This window comes from Pan troglodytes, chromosome 16, assembly GCF_028858775.2.
Source record: "Pan troglodytes isolate AG18354 chromosome 16, NHGRI_mPanTro3-v2.0_pri, whole genome shotgun sequence".
NCBI lineage: Eukaryota > Metazoa > Chordata > Mammalia > Primates > Hominidae > Pan > Pan troglodytes.
The window spans coordinates 89,245,918-89,260,025 of NC_072414.2; the positions used below are offsets into that span (position 1 = coordinate 89,245,918).

At 39.3% G+C, this 14,108-nt stretch overlaps 2 long non-coding RNA genes across 4 annotated transcripts in view; one reads left to right on the forward strand and one right to left on the reverse strand.

Moving 5' to 3' along the window:
• LOC134808481 (uncharacterized) overlaps positions 1-4,377 on the forward strand; it is a 140,190-nt gene extending 135,813 nt beyond the window's left edge. For both annotated transcript variants that reach the window (XR_010151530.1, XR_010151531.1), the window contains one exon: positions 1,854-4,377. This is a non-coding gene — a long non-coding RNA (uncharacterized LOC134808481). The remainder of the gene's footprint in view (positions 1-1,853) is intronic.
• The window catches only part of LOC104002448 (uncharacterized), a 185,608-nt gene that overhangs the window by 92,636 nt on the left and 78,864 nt on the right, over positions 1-14,108 (reverse strand). For both annotated transcript variants that reach the window (XR_010151529.1, XR_674759.5), the window contains exon 3: positions 1,808-1,940. This is a non-coding gene — a long non-coding RNA (uncharacterized LOC104002448). The remainder of the gene's footprint in view (positions 1-1,807; positions 1,941-14,108) is intronic.

Consider the following 14,108-nt stretch of genomic DNA (forward strand, 5'->3'; position numbering starts at 1 on the left):
CATACATGTTCCATGTTCTATCCTAAACATGGAAATGCAGGTATGTCATAAAATAAAACGATCGGTTAAAACTGAAGAGGTGAAAAATAACACCTATAAATACATTTCCACTTTTCCACTTTTTCATTTTGACTTGTCTGAATATTTTTCTTCATCTAATGAATCTAAATGCATCTAATTTGGAATAAATTATCTATATTCCCAATAAATTCCATTTAATTTCATCTGTTTTTAAATTTTGTCAAAAGAAGAAAAACAGAAATCAAGGCCAAGAAAAGAAAAATTACACACTTAATATAATCATCCATTATTAAAACCTAGGTTGCCAGGCAGAATACCATGCCTTAGAGATTACACTGAGAGTAAAAGATGATTATAGATTTACACTCAATATCTCATTTAAAGTTTGCTCATGTTTAGCTATCCAAATCTGATTCCATAAGACTATTTTTGTCGCAAGTAACTATGGTGGCTATCCTCAAAAGATCTGTAAGAAAAGCATTGCATAGAATCAGAGAAAAGGTTGAACAATTTAATAAATTGGAAAGCCAAATCCAACCTAGGAATCTCAGCAACAGTTATTCATGGATGTTCCTTCTGCCTCCCAGAGATGTCTGCCTGATACTCAGATCCCTACTTCTGGGATCTGATTGGCTCAGATTTAAGTTAGGTGTCTAGGTGTCTACCCAAATTTTCCAGGAGTCTTGCAACAGCAATTGGCTTCTAAAGCCCACTTTGTTGGTGGAGCTTGGATTATCAGAGCAATTATGTTGGAAAGCAATCCCAGTAGATGTCATCTAATTGGTACCATTTGGACTAGAGGCAATTAGATGGTTTGCATATATTTTAAATTATTATTGTAGACATGAATCTATTACTGTATTTTCCACATTTTGAGTTACTAAAAGGATTATATTCCACAGGCTTTAATAAATAGGTGGATGGATGATGATGATAACTTTAGTGATCATTGATAATTGCTTTAGGTTCCAGATGATATTAGAGTAAATATAGTATGCTGTCATCAGACATAGAAAAAAATAGAAAGAAACAGAGCAGATGAGAGAAGGAGAGAAAGGGAGAGAGCTGAAGCAATGGAGATAGAGAGCTAGAAGGAGATAATTTTTCTAAAATTTGTGAATGGGGCCGGGTGCAGTGGCTCGTGCGTGTAATCCCAGCACTTTGGGAGATTGAGGCAGGTGGATCACCTGAGGTCAGGAGTTCGAGACCAGCCTGGCCAATGTGCTGAAACCCTGTCTCTACTAAAAATACAAAAATTAGCCAGATGTGGTGGTGGGCACCTGTAATCCCAGGTACTCGGGAGGCTGAGGCAGGAGAATCGCTTGAACCTGGGAGGTGGAGGTTGCGGTGAGCCAAGATCACACCACTGCACTCCAGCCTGAGTGACAAAGCAACACTCCATCTCGAAAAAATAAAATTTGTTAATGGTTTAAAAATAATTAGACTTGGAAGATTATCATGTAAGTTCCAATTAAACTTATTTCTATATAAGCTGAGCTGAGAACTACAAACATTATCAATACATAATAGTAGTTGCCTTTTCGTTGCATGCTGAGGTTCCCCCGTAATATCAGAAGTACTTGAACAGACACATTTTGTGTAAGGACATTAAGGGCTCCCAGTAGTTCCTGGCTCCAAAGGCTTGTTTTAAACAAAGGTCATTAATGAGTCTCCTGCTCATGCCACATATCATTCATATGTGGCATGGTTGTAGAACTTCCTAATCTTTACAAGAACCAAAGAAGCCTGGAAATGCCCCATTCAGAAAAATATGTTTGAGACTTACTTTGCAAAGCTCCTTTCTCTAATCCTTATGATTTCTTCTTTCACAGTGAGCTCAAGATGTCTTTGTTGAAACAGAACCTCCCGAAGTTACAGTATTGGTTTTGGGGCTCCACACAGAGAACACATCGCGGAAGCTATAATTGAGGGAGACAAAGCTGTCAGGACGACACCAAGAGAGTTAGAAAGCCCAAGAGTGGAGCATTCTTCACTATGATTCCACCTGACACTTGGCTGAAAGCATTTTGCACTAATTTGCTTTGTGCCCATTCAGACAATCTAAAAAGAAAGGATGGGGGGACAACAAGTGTCTATTAAACAGAATAAACAGCCTCTGGCAAATGAATACATTTTACACACTTGTGCTTTTGGAGGGATGGGGTAGTGATGAGGGGAAGGGGAATGGAGGAGGAGAAGTCAAGGATTAGAGGTCTCTTCAGCATCTCAGGACTGCCTCTCTGTCTCTGTGGTCACAGGGGTAGGTTTGGTCCACACGGCAGACATGAAACTCAAGATACAGCCCTGGCCTATATGGGTTGGGAGGCCAGTGCTGCCTCTGGTGGTCCCCCCAGACCTGCAATTCATATTTTGAATGGGTTTAAAGCCTACTTGGCAATTACTTTTATGCTCTAATGAAATAGATTTGAACCACTTTCCCTTGATTATATTTTAAATGTTTACCCCCATATAAATATAACTGCTCTGAGGTGGGAGGGGTTAAGCCTGTCCTATGAATCAATTAAAGACAAAAAAAAAAAGCCTTGAGCTTTTCGTCCAGATAGCATGCAAGAAACACCAGGGTAAAGACAAAGGGAGCCAAAGAATCCATTCTAGCCTCTGTAATTGGCTCCTATGTTGAACTGTGAAGAGTTGGGACAAAAGCACAGGACAGAGAAGATGGTCTAACAAGAAATACATGGTCTTTTAAAAGTGAAACACAGCATTTTTTGAGGGCAGCCAAGATGGCCGAATAGGAACAGCTCTGGTCTACAGCTCCCAGCGTGAGCGACGCAGAAGACGGGTGATTTCTGCATTTCCATCTGAGGTACCAGGTTCATCTCACTAGGGAGTGCCAGACAGTGGGCGCAGGACAGTGGGTGCAGCACACCATGCACAAGCAGAAGCAGGGCGAGGCATTGCCTCACTCGGGAAGCGCAAGGGGTCAGGGAGTTCCCTTTCCTAGTCAAAGAAAGGGGTGACAGACGGCACCTGGAAAATCGGGTCACTCCCACCCTAATACTGCACTTTTCTGATGGGCTTAAAAAACGGTGCACCAGGAGATTGTATCCTGCACCTGGCTCAGAGGGTCCTGCACTCACGGAGTCACACTGATTGCTAGCACGGCAGTCTGAGATCAAACTGCAAGGCGGCAGCGAGGCTGGGGGAGGGGTGCCCGCCATTGCCCAGGCTTGCTTAGGTAAACAAAGCAGCAGGGAAGCTCCAACTGGTTGGAGCCCACCACAGCTCAAGGAGGCCTGACTGCCTCTGTAGGCTCCACCTCTGGGGGCAGGGCACAGACAAACAAAAAGACAGCAGTAACCTCTGCAGACTTAAATGTCCCTGTCTGACAGCTTTGAACAGAGCAGTGGTTCTCCCAGCACGCAGCTGGAGATCTGAGAATGGGCAGACTGCCTCCTCAGGTGGGTCCCTGACCCCTGACCACCGAGCAGCCTAACTGGGAGGCACCCCCCAGTAGGGGCAGACTGACACCTCACACGGCCCAGTACTCCTCTGAGACAAAACTTCCAGAGGAACGATCAGACAGCAGCATTCACGATTCATGAAAATCCGCTGTTCTGCAGCCACCGCCGCTCATACCCAGGCAAACGGTCTGGAGTGGACCTCTAGCAAACTCCAACAGACCTGCAGCTGAGGGTCCTGTTGGTTAGAAGGAAAACTAACAAACAGAAAGGACATCCACACCAAAAACCCATCTGTACATCACCATCATCAAAGACAAAAAGTAGATAAAACCACAAAGATGGGGAAAAAACAGAGCAGAAAAACTGGAAACTCCTCTAAGAAGCAGAGTGCTTCTCCTCCTCCAAAGGAACGCAGTTCCTCACCAGCAACGGAACAAAGCTGGATGGAGAATGACTTTGACAAGTTGAGAGAAGAACGCTTCAGACGATCAAACTACTATGAGCTACAGGAGGAAATTCAAACCAAAGGCAAAGAAGTTAAAAACTTTTTGAAAAAAATTTAGACGAATGTATAACTAGAATAACCAATACACAGAAGTGCTTAAAGGAGCGGATGGAGGTGAAAGCCAAGGCTCGAGAACTATGTGAAGAATGCAGAAGCCTCAGGAGCTGATGCCATCAACTGGAAGAAAGGCTATCAGTGATGGAAGATGAAATGAATGAAATGAAGTCAGAAGGGAAGTTCAGAGAAAAAAGAATAAAAAGAAACGAACAAAGCCTCCAAGAAATATGGGACTATTTGAAAAGACCAAATCTACATCTGACTGGTGTACCTGAAAGTGATGGGGAGAATGGAACCAAGTTGGAAAACACTCTGCAGGATATTATGCAGGAGAACTTCCCCAATCTAGCAAGGCAGGCCAACATTCAGATTCAGGAAATACAGAGAATGCCACAAAGATGCTTCTCGAGAAGAGCAACTCCAAGAAACATAATTGTCAGATTCACCAAAGTTGAAATGAAGGAAAAAATGTTAAGGGCAGCCAGAGAGAAAGGTCGGGTTACCCACAAAGGAAAGCCCGTCAGACTAACAGCAGATCTCTTGGCAGAAATTCTACAAGCCAGAAGAGAGTGGGGGCCGATATTCAACATTCTTAAAAAAACGAATTTTCAACCCAGAATTTCATATCCAGCCAAACTAAGCTTCATAAGTGAAGGAGAAATAAAATACTTTACAGACAAGCAAATGCTGAGAGATTCTGTCACCACCAGGCCTGCCATAAAAGAGCTCCTGAAGGAAGCACTAAACATGGAAAGGAACAACCGGTACCAGCCACTGCAAAATCATGCCAACATGTAAAGACCATTGAGACTAGGAAGAAACTGCATCAACTAACGAGGAAAATAACCAGGTAACATCATAATGACAGGATCAAATTCACATATAACAATATTAACTTTAAATATAAATGGACTAAATGCTCCAATTAAAAGACACAGACTGGCAAATTGGATAAAGAGTCAAGACCCATCAGTGTGCTGTATTCAGGAAACCCATCTCACATGCAGAGACACACATTGGCTCAAAATAAAAGGATGGAGGAAGATCTACCAAGCAAATGGAAAACAAAAAAAGGCAGGGGTTGCAATCCTAGTCTCTGATGAAGTAGACTTTAAACCAGAAAGATCAAAAGAGACAAAGAAGGCCATTACATAATGGTAAAGGGATCAATTCAACAAGAAGAGCTAACCTAAATAGATATGCACCCAATACAGGAGCACCCAGATTCATAAAGCAAGTCATGAGTGACCTACAAAGAGACTTAGACTCCCACACAATAATAATGGGAGACTTTAACACCCCACTGTCAACATTAGACGGATCAACAAGACAGAAAGTTAACAAGGATACCCAGGAATTGAACTCAGCTCTGCACCAAGCGGACCTAATAGACATCTACAGAACTCTCCACCCCAAATCAACAGAATATACATTTTCTTCAGCACCACACCACACCTATTCCAAAATTGACCACATAGTTGGAACTAAAGCTCTCCTCAGCAAATGTAAAACATCAGACATTATAAAAAACTGTCTCTCAGACCACAGTGCAATCAAACTAGAACTCAGGATTAAGAAACTCACTCAAAACTGCTCAACTACATGGAAACTGAACAACCTACTTCTGAATGACTACTGGGTACATAACAAAATGAAGGCAGAAATAAAGATGTTCTTTGAAACCAAAGAGAACAAAGACACAACATACCAGAATCTCTGGGACACATTCAAAGCAGTGTGTAGAGGGAAATTTATAGCACTAAATGCCCACAAGAGAAAGCAGGAAAGATCCAAAATGGACAGCCTAACATCACAATTAAAAGAACTAGAAAAGCAAGAGCAAACACATTCCAAAGCTAGCAGAAGGCAAGAAATAACTAAAATCAGAGCAGAACTGAAGGAAATAGAGACACAAAAAACCCTTCAAAAAATTAATGAATCCAGGAGCTGGTTTTTTGAAAGGATCAACAAAATTGATAGCCCACTAGCAAGACTAATACAGAATAAAAGAGAGAAGAATCAAGTAGACGCAATAAAAAATGATAAAGGGGACATCACCACTGATCCCACAGAAATACAAACTACCATCAGAGAATACTACAAACACCTCTATGCAAATAAACTAGAAAATCTAGAAGAAATGGATAAATTCCTCGACACGTACACTCTCCCAAGACTAAACCAGGAAGAAGTTGAATCTCTGAATAGACCAATAACAGGCTCTGAAATTGTGGCAATAATCAATAGCTTACCAACCAAAAAGAGTCCAGGACCAGTTGGATTCACAGTCGAATTCTACCAGAGGTACAAGGAGGAACAGGTACCATTCCTTCTGAAACTATTCCAATCAATAGAAAAAGAGGGAATCCTCCCTAACTCATTTTATGAGGCCAGCATCATCCTGATACCAAAGCCTGGCAGAGACACAGCCAAAAAAGAGAAATGTAGTCCAATATCCTTGATGAACATTGATGCAAAAATCCTCAATAAAATACTGGCAAACCGAATCCAGCAGCACATCAAAAAGCTTATCCACCATGGTCAAGTGGGCTTCATTCCTGGGATGCAAGGTGGATTCAATATACGCAAATCAATAAATGTAATCCATCACATAAACAGAACCAAAGACAAAAACCACATGATTATCTCAATAGATGCAGAAAAGGCCTTTGACAAAATTCAACAACCCTTCATGCTAAAAACTCTCAATAAATTAGGTATTGATGGGGCATATTTCAAAATAATAAGAGCTATCTATGACAAACCCACCGCCAATATCATACTGAACAGGCAAAAACTGGAAGCATTCCCTTTGAAAACTGGCACAAGACAGGGATGCCCTCTCTCACCACTCCTATTCAACATAGTGTTGGAAGTTCTGGCCAGGGCAATTAGGCAGGAGAAGGAAATAAAGGTTATTCAATTAGGAAAAGAGGAAGTCAAATTGTCCCTGGTTGCAGACGACATTCTTGTATATCTAGAAAACCCTATTGTCTCAGCCCAAAATCTCCTTAAGCTGATAAGCAACTTCAGCAAAGTCTCAGGATACAAAATCAATGTACAAAAATCACAAGCATTCTTATACACCAATAACAGACAAACAGAGAGCCAAATCATGAGTGAACTCCCATTCACAATTGCTTCAAAGAGAATAAAATACCTAGGAATCCAACTTACAAGGGATGTGAAGGACCTCTTCAAGGAGAACTACAAACCACTGCTCAATGAAATAAAAGAGGATACAAACAAATGGAAGAACATTCCATGCTCATGGGTAGGAAGAATCAATATCGTGAAAATGGCCATACTGCCCAAGGTAATTTATAGATTCAATGCCATCCCCATCAAGCTAGCAACGACTTTCTTCACAGAATTGGAAAAAACTACTTTAAAGTTCATATGGAAGCAAAAAAGAGCCCGCATCACCAAGTCAATCCTAAGCCAAAAGAACAAAGCTGGAGGCATCACGCTACCTGACTTCAAACTATACTACAAGGCTACAGTAACCAAAACAGCATGGTACTGGTACCAAAACAGAGATATAGATCAATGGAACAGAACAGAGCCCTCAGAAATAACGCCGCATATCTACAACTATCTGATCTTTGACAAACCTGACAAAAACAAGCAATGGGGAAAGCATTCCCTATTTAATAAATGGTGCTGGGAAAACTGGCTAGCCATATGTAGAAAGCTGAAACTGGATCCCTTCCTTACATCTTATACAAAAATTAATTCAAGATGGAGTAAAGACTTAAACGTTAGACCTAAAACCATAAAAATCCTAGAAGAAAACGTAGGCATTACCATTCAGGACATAGACATGGGCAAGGACTTCATGTCTAAAACACCAAAAGCAATGGCACCAAAAGCCAAAATTGACAAATGGGATCTAATTAAACTAAAGAGCTTCTGCACAGCAAAAGAAACTACCATCAGAGTGAACAGGCAACCTACAAAATGGGAGAAAATTTTCACAACCTACTCATCTGACAAAGGGCTAATATCCAGAATCTACAATGAACTCAAACAAATTTACAAGAAAAAAGCAAACAACCCCATCAAAAAGTGGGTGAAGGACATGAACAGACACTTCTCAAAAGAAGACATTTATGCAGCCAAAAACACATGAAAAAATGCTCACCATCACTGGCCATCAGAGAAATGCAAATCAAAACCACAATGAGATACCATCTCACACCAGTTAGAATGGCTATCATTAAAAAGTCAGGAAACAACAGGTGCTGGAGAGGATATGGAGAAATAGGAACACTTTTACACTGTTGGTGGGACTGTAAACTAGTTCAACCATTGTGGAAGTCAGTGTGGCGATTCCTCAGGGATCTAGAACTAGAAATACCATTTGACCCAGCCATCCCATTACTGGGTATATACCCAAAGGACTATAAATCATGCTGCTATAAATACACATGCACAGGTATGTTTATTGCGGCACTATTCACAATAGCAAAGACTTGGAACCAATGCAAATGTCCAATTATAGACTGGATTAAGAAAATGTGGCACATATACACCATGGAATACTGTGCAGCCATAAAAAATGATGAGTTCATGTCCTTTGTAGGGACATGGATGAAATTGGAAATCATCATTCTCAGTAAACTATTGCAAGGACAAAAAACCAAACACTGCATGTTCTCACTCATAGGTGGCAATTGAACAATGAGAACACATGGATACAGGAAGGGGAACATCACACTCTGGGGACTGTTGTGGGGTGGGGGTAGGGGGAAGAGATAGCATTAGGAGATATACCTAATGGTAAATGATGAGTTAATGGGTGCAGCACACTAGCATGGCACATGTATACATATGTAACTAACCTGCACATTGTGCACATGTACCCTAAAACTTAAAGTATAATAATAATAAAATAAAATAATTTTTTAAAATGGCACAGTATTTGCATATAACCTACACACATGCCCTTGTCTACTTCAAATCACCTCTATTAAACAGTTTACTCATAATACATAATACAATGTAAATACTATGGGAAAAAAAAAAGTTAAACAAGCTGGGACCCAAACTGTGTTCCACTCACCGTCCCACCTCTAGGTACCTTCAGGCTCTTGCATTATCATTGTTGCTATTTATGATTATCTGCTTGGATTATCCTTAGGAAATGTGGCAATATTCCAAAGGGAATAGATGTGAATCCAATTTCTAGGGATGTGGCTAATCATTAAAATCAATCATATTTTTCAAAGACCAAAACAATGGATTTTATTCCTGATCTTCAGTTTCTTTAGGCATACTAATTCACTGGATACTTTCTAAGCTCCTTGCAGTCTCACTTTTACTCATTTGACTTTCTAAATAACATATGAGTCAAGCTTTCTTTAATCTTATGGGGAAAAAAATGGGAAGATTGTAATGCTGGATATTTAACTAGTGGTTCAATCCCTTTCCTTTTTGTCAGCAAAAGGGATATGGGATTTGAGGAGCATCCCGATGTATCTGTATTCATAAACGCCTTTCTCATTTGCTGTGTGGCCTTATTCACTCCTTTGGATGGAGTTGTTCACAAGTGTGGTGTAGAAAGTATTACATAATAGGATAATAGGTCAGATAGCAATGTCTTGGCAACCATATCTTACTAAACGGCTACAGGAAACAGCAAAAAAAAAAAAAAAAATTTATCGGCTGGGCGTGGTGGCTCACGCCTGTAATGCCAGCACTTTGGGAGGCCAAGGTGGGTGGATCACGAGGTCAGGAGATCGAGACCATCCTGGCTAACAAGGTGAACCCCCGCCTCTACTAAAAGTACAAAAAATGAGCTGGGCGTGGTGACGGGCACCTGTAGTCCCAGCTACTCGGGAGGCTGAGGCAGGAGAATGGCGTGAACCTGGGAGGCGGAGCTTGCAGTGAGCCGAGATGGTGTCACTGCACTACAGCCTGGGTGACAGAGCGAGACGCCCTCTCAAAAAAAAAAAAAAGAAAAAAGTTATCTTAGAGAAAGTGTGGGAAACCACAAAGTTAAGCATACTCTGCATAGTGCCCTCAATGGGATTCCTATGCTAATAGATGTTCAAAAAATCGATACCATTCACAGGTTGAGAGTCATCACATAGGAGAAAGAACGCATCCAGGACAAGTGGGCTTTGTCCACTTTATGATTTTTCATAAGGCAGATAGGTCCACTGCATTGAAAAAAATTATTTTGCTTTCTGAAGTTCACAATGCTGTTTGTAAATGATACATTAAATCTTTCAGGAGTTTTTTATTTCACGTATATAATCCAAATGTTCTTAGGGCTTATGAATAATGAGCTAAATCATTTTTTGTTTAAATAATGAATTTACATATCTATTATTTTAACACAAGCAATAAACATAACAAAGAAAGAAAAATAATTTTGAAAAACATGACTGCACAGAAATAGCCACTGCCAACATTAGGGAAATGTTACTTTACACATTTTAATCCATGTATATACATATACATATAAGTATAACGACAAAGATAAATGTGATTATAAAACAACAGATAGAGAGAGAAACAAGGAGACTAATGGATGGAACAATGGATAAATGTGTGTGGATGAATGGATACATATAAATAAGATAAAATGCATCTGTGCAATTTTAAGTTTGAGAGCATTTAATATTATTTGAATTTTATAGGATAAATTAAAGTTGTGATAAAACTAATAGAATCACTCAATTTTAGGGAAATATTTTATCCCCATGTGAACTATTTGTTCCTAAGAGATATTAAAGATTATAGAAACAGATAACCATAAAAATTGAATGCATAGGAATCATTCTGTTTTTCTGAAAAAAATGGTTCTCAATTGTAGTGACCCCAAACCATAAAAATTTATAAAATTAACATATTTTCTTCCACATCTAGTTCCCTTGACTCAGCATCTCTTTTTCTGTTTCAAGGTTGATGATTTTTTAAATTATGTCCTACAACTCTATTCTGTTTGTTTCAATAATTGCCATGAATGATATCACTAGTTACTATTATGGCGAGGCTACTTCTGAGTTTGTGGTATTTATTTACATCTCTGTTGGCTCTTGACTGACTAAATGCCTGTGTTGGTATCATTATTTTTTCTTTCTTTAATGATCTAAGTACTTATCTACTTGTATCAGTTTTCTGGACGGAAGGTTCCTTCATTCATACATTCTGGCATGTGTGAGAATGTGTGGTGCCTTTCAGCTAGCAAGATAACCTGTGTATAAAATATGCCTGTGTTAGCTTGTTCCTCAGTGCACTGCAAACACCACCGTGCTCTCTTCTGACATTTAATGCTGCACTCATCTTTTTAGTAGGGTTCCTTCATTCCTCTTTTGAATGATTAAGCTCCATGAAGTTTTGTTTGAGTTTGCATTGGGGCAGTAAGTTCTCAGAAGATTTTGTAGGTCTTTTAGTCTATAAATTCTTCTCCGAATTAGCCTATTTATCTGTTGCCTTCATATGTGAAGAACAACTATTATATTCTTGAGTTACATTTCATCTTCCTCAGCAACTATTGGTTATTATCTCATTACCTTCTGCCATTGAAAATTGTCATGGTGAAGACCAGCCCGATTTTGTTTTCCCCATTATAAATGACTTGCTTTTCTTCATGAATACCCAGAGACTTTAAAAGACAACTTTAAAAAGACCCCTTTTGCTCTGCGTCAGATTTTCCTGGAATATGGTGTATCCATTCCATTCGAACATTATTTCTTCCTTTAATTCAAGAAAATGTATCTACCCTGCTTTATAGTATCTACTATAGGAACAGCAAATATCAATGTCAGGACATATTTGTCTATTTCCAGCTTTTCATTAGTTTTTAAATCATTTCCCTTTTTTCTGAATTTATATTTATGCTCAAGGCTTTTGTCTACTTCCATGATTTGATTTTTTAGCCCTATCTCTTTTGTTTCCAGTTCTTTCTAATTTTTTTAGTAGTCATATGAAGATGAGGGTTGCTTTGTTGTATATTGCTTTGTAAATATCCAGTTATTTACTGAGCTCTATATTTATGTTCATCAATTTATGTTGGTTTATCAACTTGTCTTTGAAATGTTTCCTTAAGTTATACTCTAGTAATTTTCATGGTAGAAAGCACTATTTCCATTTTTCCTTAAGTTACGTATTATCCCAAACTAGATTTTATGGTTGTTTCTTTTCTGTGCATGCATGTTGTGTGTGTGTGTGTGTGTGGCCTGCTGACACAAACACCATGCCATTTTTCTCTTTCTTATTTGTAACTTAATATATTTAATGTAGATAGCTCTATTTAGCCTTTCTGTATATTTTGTAATGCAATTAGTAAAATGTCTTTTTCACTATTGATCTTATCTGAGTGTGATATTCTGTTTTGGCAAACCTAAACTCCCCACTTTCTTCTATGACAAGAATGGGCAAACTTTTTCCATAAAAAGATACATAGTAATATGTGAACTTTGTGCCACTGTGGTCTCTACTGCAACTACTCAACTCTGCTGTTTTAGCATAAAAGTAACCATAGACGATACATAAACAAGTGGGCATAGCTGTGTTCCAACAAAACTTTATTCACAAGATCAGTAGTCAGCCCACAGCCCAAAGTTTGGCAGCCCCTCGTATCCAAGAGATGGTTTAATGTCTTTCTATCAGGGTACTCTCCAACCTGTTGCGCCTGTTACATATTTAATGGAAGGAATGCCTGAAGAATTCAGTTCAATGCCCTAATTCACCACAGATTCTAGGAACACAGTGAATTCCTTCAGCTTCCATCAACATTTCTTCTACCATAGCTGGAATCATTCCTTGCTTTTCTCTAGATTCAATTGAACATCCTTAATTTGATGGTCCCAAGATTGTGGGATATGAATAAGAGCTCTCAGAAGTTTGATGACTCATTAATGTCTGGTGCCACATCTTAGGAAGGGAGATGCAATTAAGAACTTCACTAATTTTTTTTTTAATTTTTCTTGGTTGTATCTTTTAGAAGCATATGACAGGAGGGATAAATCTTGTTTTTTACTTAGTTTTTGCTGGCAACTTTTTGCTTATTTGTTTTATTATTTTTGTGGTATTCAGACAGAGATTTAGGGAATTGATTTTGCTCTGCAATGTTTACTCAGGACTTTCCATGTTTATTTGGCAACTCTCCTTCTCTTCAAATGTCTCCCATCTGTTTCTGAGTCCCCTAGAGGACTGTCAAGTACAAGCTCTCCAGAGCCCCTCTGCCTGGACTCTTACCATGCTAAGCTGTAGCAGCTAGTGACATTCCCAAGATGTTGCTCCACTGGCCAGAGCTCTCTACACTTTTCTGCTGCGGTCACTAATGTGGTATGAAGGTAGGGGTATGCAGTTATGATGGTGTAAGAGAACTCTGTTCTCTAAACTTCTTTCTAGGGTAGAACAAGGCCATCAAAAGATGGAAGATAAACTAAAACTATTCTACAGGAAATGCCAGAGCAATTCCAGCTGTCATATGAGGCAAAATTTGTCATTCACCACCAGCAGGAGAGCTTCGAGAATCTCAGTGCCTCAGAAAACAGCCCTGAATTCCCATTTGCAGAAACAGGAGTAAATATTTTCCTTAAACCTAACTTTTCATGCATCAAGTCCCAATAGATTAACACTGAGTTTTCTCACAACCTTCAGGAATAAATCTATCTACCAAAAAATGGAATCTTGCCCATGGTAGCCCCATAGTAAGGTTTCTAGGATATACACTGTCAAATAACACCAAGAGAACTCCAATAAGAAGAGCAGATCACCATGTACCAGTTACCAACCCATTTTGTTTTCTGTCTATATTCCTATAGCACCTTGCTCTGAAGCTCCAGCTACACCATTCCAACAATCGCGCAACTCCGGAAATATACATATTAATTAACTCTCAAAGAACAAGGACGAAATATGATTGAAAAGCATACTTTGAAACTGTACTTGCACCAGAAATGATTTGCAGAAACCTAGGTCTGTTAAAAGATGTGCCCAATTAACTTGACTGTACAAAAAACTTCACTTTCCTTCAAAGCACAAGTATTCCAATTCACTCTGACTTCAGATATTCTTTGGGCTATACTTGTTTTTCTCATACATAACAAAAAGGACAAGCACAACTGTTTTAATCCTGCCTC